This window comes from Alexandromys fortis, unplaced genomic scaffold, assembly GCF_014885135.2.
Source record: "Alexandromys fortis isolate MF-2015 unplaced genomic scaffold, M_Fortis_MF-2015_v1.1 scaffold_80, whole genome shotgun sequence".
Lineage (NCBI taxonomy): Eukaryota > Metazoa > Chordata > Mammalia > Rodentia > Cricetidae > Alexandromys > Alexandromys fortis.
In genome coordinates, this window is record NW_026068174.1 from 8831182 (window position 1) to 8841382 (window position 10201).

Below are 10201 nucleotides of genomic sequence, written 5' to 3' on the forward strand. Positions count from 1 at the left end.
AAGTGAAGATTGTAGATGAGGATGGCTTCCCAGAGAAGACTGGGAAAAGACCACAGGAGGGGTCCAAAGGAGAAACATATTGTTAAGAGAGACCAGGATTTTTAATAATCTTATTTGAACATAAGAGGAATATGTGTTATGGTGCTGCTGGGCAAACACTGACAACAGAGGACTGTGGCTAATATGCTTAATAATGAAGAGATTCTCCATAGAGTGAGACACAAGACCAAGAAAACTGCAACAGTGATAAGAGAGATGCTTGATTTTCTATATAGTGATATATGTGTTTACTAAGAAAAAGCAGCCACAGAAGTGTTTACTGAAGGAATAGGGCTAGTGTAACCTATGAGAACTGACTTCTGTCACGGTTACTATGCCATCATTTTCCTTGTCAACAACCTTGTGGAAAAGCTGATTCACTGCATTGTTTAAAATTTTGATGTACTGTTCCTGCCCTCCAGAAACTCATGAAGAAAATTGTAATAAAACAGTTTAATCGCAACAATAGTATTTATAACTTCATTATAAATCCTACAGATTAAACACTTATTGAGTCAAGGATAATTTTAAGCACTGAAAGCCAGGGTTACCCAATTGTAAGGTTTAAATCTATTTATCTATCTATCTATCATTTATCTCTATGCATCAATCATACACCTAACCATTTCTGTATCTATCATCTATTCAGTTATTCAGTCACCTAATGCTTACTAGTATCCCAAATGGCCAGGCCTATTCTAAGGAGAGTTCCCAATTCACAAACAACACTTTTTATTTTGTATCTTATTTGGACTTCAAGGCAACACTATCAATCTATGAGGGCAAGGATAATAAGTGTGATTTGTTTTATAGATGAAATACTTGATGACTATTCAAATACCTTTACTTAAAATGCTAATAAATAAAAACAATTGGTTGCCTTAATCAATAATCTATAACTGTTCTAATATATTTCTTAAAAGAATCATGTTAAAAATAGGTTAAGGGTAAATTGGTGTTTGATATCCTATAAGCAGTCAGAACATCCTGCCATTGCAGAACGACATTATTAGAGACCTTCTCTCCTAACCACACTCACCTCCTAATGCTATCAATTTATTTCTATCACTTAAATTCTAGACTTATGTAAGATGTGCAAGGTCTCCTTCCTTCAATGCTTCTCTACTCAGTCTTTATCTCTCAACCGCAGTCTCCCAGAAGTGACTCTAGTGACCCATTTGCATGGAGCAGGCTCACACAGCAAGACGGCACGGCAACAATGTCTATGTTTATTGTAGCACATGTTTGCTCTCTCCAACCTGACTATATGGCCCTGAAGGTCAGGATCTAAATTTTACCATAATAGTGTGTCTTCCAAACACACAGAAGAATGCTGGTAGATAGTTGAAATTCATACAGTTTGTAGATGAACTGACAACGGAAAGCACGACTTATGAAAAGAAATTTGCCTTTTACCTAGGACTCCAGTGAAACCGAAACCACTTGATGTTTTCAAAGTACCTTACTGGGTCCAATATCAGGAGAAAATGAAGATGCAAAGGAATTAAAATTTATATTACACTTGTTCATCTATGTGTGTATGCACGTGTCCACATGTGCCGTGACTCATGTGTGGGGGCCAAAAGATAACTTGTAAAGTTGGTTCTGTCCTACCATGTGGTTCCCAGGGATTGAATTCAAGTCATTAGGTAGGAGGCAAGCGCTTTTATCCACTGAGCCAGCTTAAAAATGCTTTTAAAATTTCATATATGTGTATTATATCTACACCACTTTCCCCCTTTCCTCCATCCAATCCCTTCTGCATTGCCATTCCTCTCTCAAATTCATGACTTACTTTTCTTTAATTATTATTTTTACACACATTCTTATAAATGAGTAAATACATAAATACAACTATCTGAGTTTATTTAGTGCTGATATTTGTTTGTTTTTAGGGCTGACCACTTGGTATTGGATAACCAATTAGGGGCTCATTCATGAGAAAAACTGATTCTCCCTCCCTGAGCAAACATTAATTGCCTGTAGCTCCTCATCTAGGGGTAGGGCCTTGTGAGATTTCCTCCACCGGTGTTGGCATGTTGACTGGTGATATCAATATGCAGGTCCTGTTTTGATGACCATATTGTTGTAAGTTCATGGGTACAGCTTCCCCATTATATTTAGATGACATAATTTCACAGCAGAGGTTCTGGTCCAACTAAGTCAACTTGAAGATTCTGAGAGGGGCATTTTTAGAAAGAACATTTCTTCTGAAGTTGTAAAAGCAACTATTAATTTGGTATAATAGGGACAAGATTCTTGACTTTGGCGTAATGGCAATTTTTTAAATAATGTATTTGAATGTATTATTTGAGAAATTTATAGATGTATATGTGTATTTTGATGATATTCACTTACCACTCCTCAACTCCTCCTCTGCCACATTGTACACTGGATGATATTCACTTATCCTTCCAAATTCAGATGTTCTTTCCTTCTACACACACACACACACACACACACACACACACACACACACACACCTGCCTGAGTTAAATTAGTGCCTCCTGTATGCTCATGGGTGTAGGACCATGCCCTGAAAGATGGACAGTCTACCAGGAGCCACATCCCAGGAGAAACTGACTCTGCCTACCTCAGCTAGGGATGGAGCTTCATGAGTTCCTCACCAGTCCATGCTGGAGTTTTGACTCTCTTCCTTTTCTGCAGGCCTTGTGTAGGCAGCCGCAGCTGTTGTGTGTTCTTGAGTGCAATTACCCTGTCATGTCCTGAAGACCTTACTTTTCAGTAGTCTTCCCCAGCCTTAGACTCTTACAATCTTTCCACCTCTTCTTCTGAGAACTGTACTAATGTATGTGTATAAAGATTAGGGCTGAGAAGGCAATTTGATACCATGTCTCAAAATAATTATAGTAGATTTTCCCTCAAGCTGATGACATATCTGACCACGAGTTTAGGCTAGGTTTAGAGTACCAGATATGAGCTCCATTCTATCAAGTAGGCCTTGAATCAATAAGAAAGTGTTTGGTGACGTTTAACAGTAGAGATCACATCTTATTTTACTAATGGGATAGTAATTGGGAATGGTCATAATAGTAAGTGGTATGACAATGATCATATTAGTGAAAGGGGATAATGATGAATGATTATTATAGTAAGGTGTGATAATAATGAATCATTATAATAGGTGTATAGTAATAAGAGAAGATTATAAGGCATAGTGCTATGTTCAGAAAGTGACAGAAATATAACACACAAACAAGTGAAAAATATCCTGGAGGAATGCCTTCCAGTTCATCAAGACTGCCTCCTTCCTTGAATTGAGAAAACCACTGAAGAATTGCAAAAATGTTATACCTTTAAGAGGTACAAGGAGCTTCAGAAATATAAAAGGTAGTAAATAAGAATGAAGAAAGCCATAACATGACACATGGAGACCTCAATTCTAGTTCAGCCTCTTTAAGCCTTAGTCTCTCCCAAGGATCTTAGGTCTATCTATCTATCTATCTATCTATCTATCTATCTATCTATCTATCTATCTATCTATCTATCTATCTTTATTTTTATCCACTGCATGGTAAGTGCTTAGACCCACATAGAGTGCTAAAGAAAGGAAGAAATATATAACTATGGGAAACTGAATACTCAGGAAATGATATTAAGAGCAGTGTGTAAACCCAGGAACTGTTCATGCACAGTGGATCCCTGATGGATAGAGGCTGGTTGTGGCAGAATAATCCCCCTGACAGATGCTCTGATTGGAGGTGCTTACAGTGAGCCAGGCAGAGATGTGGAGGCCTGGGAGGCAGCCATAACCATAACAAAGAAGCAAGAACAGGAAGGGATTGAAATGCTAGTTGAAGGTGCTTAGCTCTGTTTACAGAATTAGGGGAAATAGAGCTTCTGCGATCCTACAGAGCGCAGACCTTTATTTGGTACCTACATATCATCCATTTTAGAATATAAATATTTAGGAAGGGAAGGCTACTGTGAATGTGGCATCTTCCATGTGGCAGGGAGTTAGCTTGAAGACTCCGCTCCGGTCCCTGATGCTCCTGGGTCCCTCAGCATTGGATGAGGAATTGGGAGAAGTGGGTACTGGGTGAACACTGCTCCTTACTACTCATCTGACAATACTGACAATTCTCTAGGCTTTAGTTTTCTCAACTATGAAGTAGGATTCATAATGAGTCCTTCAAATGATCATCCATAAGATTCAATGACTTGAGTGGCAGAATTATTGAGTTGATGTTTGGAGTAGTGTAGATGTGAAGATTCCACTGGGTTTGAATTGAGAGAGTAGCTATTTTTTAGAGTCTGTGATTCTTTTTTTTTTTTTTTTTTTTTTAATGAAGATCAGGGCAGGGACTTACCCATGAAGCATCTGACCAGATACCCACTCCAGCCCTCCCAGATGGTGCTATGGTCTTTGTACCAAACTTAACTTCATTTCTTTGAATGAACTAGGAGAAGGCACAGGTCTGTAGAAACTTGCCAACCATCGAACATACACATGGGAAGGAGCATGGCTAATCTCCTAAGTCTCTAACTCTAACATATTGTGATGTGTCAGACAAGAAGAGACTAATTGAAAGGCTTCACTAACTTCTCTAGCTCTGCAGGGACTTGGAAGGCATCCAACTGGCAATGGTTCCCCTAGAGACAGAAAGAGCCAGGACTAGGGACTGAAGTCCTGAAAGTTTACAAGCAGAATCCTTTAATTAGCTCCCTAGTGAGGGTTCAGGATACTATGGCCCAAAGGCTGAGAGAAGAAGACTGGGGAATTGTGATGTCTTTTGTATCTCTGCTAATAAGGCCAGAGGGAAGGGATATCTGGATAAGATTTACTTTCTTTTTGGTCCTTAGGCTGCAGGAAACCAGTTCTTCAGAGAGTGGAGAGGCTAATTAGCCCCAGGTGGTTACAGTAGTCGTTAGCAAGACTCATTAGTCATGCTCTAGGTGGAAGGGAGGGGCGTCTGTTCTATGCACGTGTGAAAATGTAACAACAAAACTTATCTTTTTTATTAATATGTTAATCAGACATATTAAAAAATAATTGAAGCAACGAAGCTATCTGGGTTTAAGCCAACCAACCCCCTTGGAAACATAAGGCACCATGTTTCTTTCACTTTTGTCTGGTTACTGGCATTGCAACTTCCTCCTTGATTCACACACACAGATGTTTCTGTTTGCTGTGTCTTCTTGCTATCTTATTTTTTATTTTTCATATGAATGTGTGTATTGTTTCACAGTTTGTACTGGGTACATTGTCTGATAGCTGCATCATGATTTCCTTACTCAGCCACACCTAAACCCTAGCTGTGGTTTGACAGGCCTTTGCACAACTCCGATCTACAGGTCTACAGGTGAAGAGATCATATGTGGTGTTTCTCTTTCTGAACTCAGATGACCTCTCTTAATAGATATATTCCAGTTCATCTATCGCCCTCTGAAAGTATTTCATTTATGAATTATAACAAGTTTTTAATTGGACAGATTGTGGCACTTGGCTTGTCTGACATTCTGGTGTGAGAAGAATGATTTCCTATTACTAGATAACTCTTTGAGATGGTCAGTTGGAATCTTTACAACAGAGTGAAAACCACTTTTCCCTTACTGCTTTAGTTTATGCTTCTTATGAGTTAAGACTAAGAGATTCTTCTTATATTAGCACAAATATCAGTACTGCATCTCAGGCACTGAAAACATTTTCCTCTCCTCTCTTTAATGATAATTGTGCTTTAAAAATTATGGTGTGTGTGTGTGTTTGTGTGTGTGTGTGTATGTGTGTGTATGTGCACATAAGTGAGTGTGTGTGCACGTACATACACATGTGAAGGTTGGGGGCAACATGTGGAGTTTGTTCTCTCCTTCCATCTTTACTGTGTTCTTAGCTCAAACTCAGGTCTGCAGGCTCACACAGGAAGCACTTCTATCTTCTGAGCCATCTTGCCTGCCCAGTGGTGCTTTTTGTGAGGAATTTTTTTTTTATGTATCTAATCATGCAAACATTTATGTTATAACTTCTGCCTTTGCTGGCATACTTGAAATATAATCAACACTTTTCATTCCTTCTTTAATGACTTTGAATGTACTCTGTGGTCTGGGAGCATGCCTGGTGATTTGAAATGGCCTGTCAGGGCTGGAACCTCATCAGGTTTGAACCTGTATGGGTACTATTACATGCTGTCATAGTTCCTGTGAGTTCACAAGTGTATCATTTCTGTTGTAGCCATCCATCATCTCTAGCTCTTACAGACTTTTTGCTTCCTCTTTCAATCCCTGAGCCTTGAGGGGAGGGGTTTGATGAAGACATCCATCTTACGGCATTTTAAAAGAGAAATTCTTTTTCTGCCGAGGCTGGCCTTAAGCTCTCAACCCTCTTACTCCTTCCTACTATGTGGTAGAATTGCAGGTATGACCCCCAACCTGTCATTAGAGGTATCCCTTTTTATATAGGTTCTCATTACGTACCCTCAGTGGCTTGAAACTTGGTACATAGATCTGACTGGCCTTAACACAAGGATATCTATTTTTCCCTGTCTCCCGAGTGCTAGGGCTAAAGGCATGCACCACTACAGCAGGCAAGTCTTTACTTTTTAATATACTTTATCAATATTACTTTGCTGTTGTGAAATGAAAATTTCAGAATGAAATATGAGTATTTTAGACTCTTTTGCATATAATTATCTACTTATTTTATTATTTTTTGCATGATTTGCTGTCACCTAACAAATAGTAGAGACCTAAAACACAGAAACATGGGACATATTTTTAAATTAACATAATGGAAACTGAAGAAATATGAAAGCTATCAAGATTAACATAAAAATGAAACAGTAACAATACTTAAATCAAAGTGTGAAAAACAGAACATCAAAACATTTTCAGTAGCATTACCAAGAAGAAGTATAGCTGGAAATAAATTTGAATAGCAAGGTCTAATAAAACATAATTATGAGTTTTTAATTTAAAATTTCTCATACAGTAAAATACTAGGCAAAGCAATCATGACTTTTTCTGTTAAAAAATAAGCTTTCTCATTTCATGAGCCTCTTTTTATTTTATGTTAGCTTTCCTCTCTCACTTCCAGATAGACATCTATATATAAAGAATTGGAAGTTAGGATTCGCAGGTAGTAGAGAACACAGGATGGTTGTCTTTTTGAGTCTTGACTACTTTGCTTAGTATACTATTTTTTAACTTTTATCTATTTCAAAATTTCACTTGTATTTATGGCCAGATCAATAGGTGGAAATAATAATAAATAATAATGAAATCAGGGCAGAAGTTACCTAGATGGGGGGAAAAGAACAATATGAAGAATCAGTGAAATAAAAAATTAGTTCCTTTGAAAAGACAAATAAGATTGACTAACATTTAGTCAAATTAACTAGAAGGAAGGCCAAATTTAATAAAATTAGAGATAAAAGGAAGACATTATAATAGTCACAGAATCCAAAGGATAATTGGGGCATCTTTTAAAAACCTATTTATTCCAGTAGGCTGGGAAATGAATAAATTTCTAGGCACATGTTGACCTACAAAAGTCAAATAAAAAGGGTGCTCAAAAACTTATATAGCTGGAAAAAGCAATGGAATTAAATAAGTAATGTTTCCCAACTTTAAAAAAGCATAGTCTAAGATAGTCACTGTTGACTTCTTCAAGACCTCAAACAAAATAACACTGATGCCCACAGTTATTTCATAAGATAGAAAAGGAAGAAATGAGGCAAATTACATTTTATGAGACTAGTATCACCCTGATGCAAAAGAGGATAAGGACGCCACTACCACAACAAAACTGTAGTCACATATCTTTGATGAACATAGAAATTCTCAAAATACTTCCAAAATACTTGGAAGCTAAATTCAACAGCTCATCAGAGATGACTAAGTGGGTTTCATTCCAGGGATGGCAGAATGATTCAACATATGCAAATCGGTAAATATAATTCATCATATTAATAGACTCAAAGGTAGAAATCACATGATTAGGCCATCTCAATAGAGGTAAAAATGCATTTGAAAATTCTGACATTCCCATAATTGCTAAAGCATTGAAGAAAACTAAAAGCAGAAGGCAAATAACTTGAAATGATGAAGGCTATATGCATCAGCCTTCTAATAACATTAAACTAAGTGGGGAAAAACTCAAAGCCTTTCCACTAATAGGAATGAGATCAGAACGTCTCTTTTCCCACTCTCATTCAGTATAGTCCTTGGGGTCTTAGCTGGAGCAATACGACAAGAAAAAGAAATGAAAAAGTTAAAAATAGAAAAATAAAAAGAATTGACTCTGTTTTCAGATTGTATAATCCTCTATGCAAGAAACCCTCAAGACTCTATTAGAAAACAATAATAATCAAATAAAAGGAGCTAATAACTTGAGAATGGGAGGCATAGGAGAAGTTGGAGGGATAGTATCTGGGAGGGGCTGGAGGTAGGGAAGGATGGAAAGTGATGAGATTATGTATCTATTAAACTATTTAAAAAATAAAAGTCAAATAAAAAATAGCAACCAAAGGTAAGTGTCCTAAGTATATCATGGTAATATGTTAAAGAGCTTAAGTAAATACACCAAAGCACTTGAGTTGTATGGCACCACTCACACACAGCTAAGTCTGTATCACTCGTCCTAGTTCCAATTAGTTAGAAAACCTGCAGGTTTCCAGCAGAAAATCTGTCCTAGGAAGGCCAGCAGATACTTTGGAAGATTCATATGTGTAAAGCAAGGATCGAGCTTCAGTAATCTTGAAATTTAAGAAGTATACGCTGAGGATCCCAACCATGATGTAAGATAGATGGGTCCTCATGCAGCCTGTGTTCCCTGGCTCTGTGTTTCCTGTTTCATGTCCACAGTGCAGAAGATGCAGAGGCAGTGAAGTTGGAGCAGTTCTATTGTGTATATATTTTGCATGGCCTATAAGACCAAGGAGTAGTGGGATCCATCAGGCCTTTCATAATGCTTTCTGCCAGTTTTGTAGTAATATGACAAAAACACATAGGCAAAATTAAAAGACTGTAGTCCAGATCCAGACAGTGTGCCTGCAATGTAAAAGTCTTTTAATCCAATGTTGTTCTGTCTATTGACTTCACATGTTATACTCAGTGAGAAAACCACGTTTGGCCACAGAATTATATTTTGCTATCAATATTATTCCATTTTAAAAGATAAAACCAATATGCTCATTCCCATCCTTATACATACCGATTGTCCATTCAAACGCCTGTCACAAATGACCATAAAAGTTTCTTAAATCTGTTTGAGTACTATGTGTTCTTATTGGAATTCTTGCCTATTCAGATTTTAAACATAGATCCAGGGCATTTGGTCCCAAAAATCTCAGACCACAGAAGGACATTATTAAGAAAGAGAATTACAGACAAATCTCACTCATGAACTTTGATGAAAAAGTACTTAATAAAATACTGATAAATTGAATCCAAGGACATATCAGAAACATCATCACCATGATTAAATCAGCTTAATCCCAGAGATACAGGGATGGTTCAACGTATAAAAATCTGTCAGCATAATCCACCATATAAACAAACTGAAAAATAAAAACCACATGATCATCTCATTATATAATGAAAAAGCTTTCTACAAAATACAACATCCCTTCATGATAAAAAATCTTGGAGAGAGCAGAGATACAAGAAACATACCTAAACACAACGAAGGTAATATACAGCAAGTCAACAAGTCAACAGCAAACATCAAACTAAGTGGAAACTCCAAGCAATACCACTGAAATCAGGAACAAGACAAGGTTGTCCATCTCTCCATATCTATTAAATATAGTTCTTGAGGTCCTAGCTAGAGCAATAAGACACCAAAAGGAGATCAAGGGGATACAAATTGGAAAAGAAGTCAAACTCCTATCTTCAAAAATTCAAGAAAACCTAGATGTTTGAATTCTGCAGATGGAAGAATAACTATCCAGAAAAGTGATTAAAACTCATAAGTACAGGTGGTAAAACATATACATACATACATACATACATATATATGTATATTTATGAATACATAGTGCTGATTTTGGAGATGGACACTGGCTCAGTCCCTCTCCAAATCCAAGCATACTGTTAAAATAAAAATTCAGAGTTTCTATCTCATGTCAGGAGCTATAATATGGGACAGAAAGAAAAAAGAATTTAGAAAAAATTTTACTTTTCTTTTTTTTTATTGAAAAAAAAA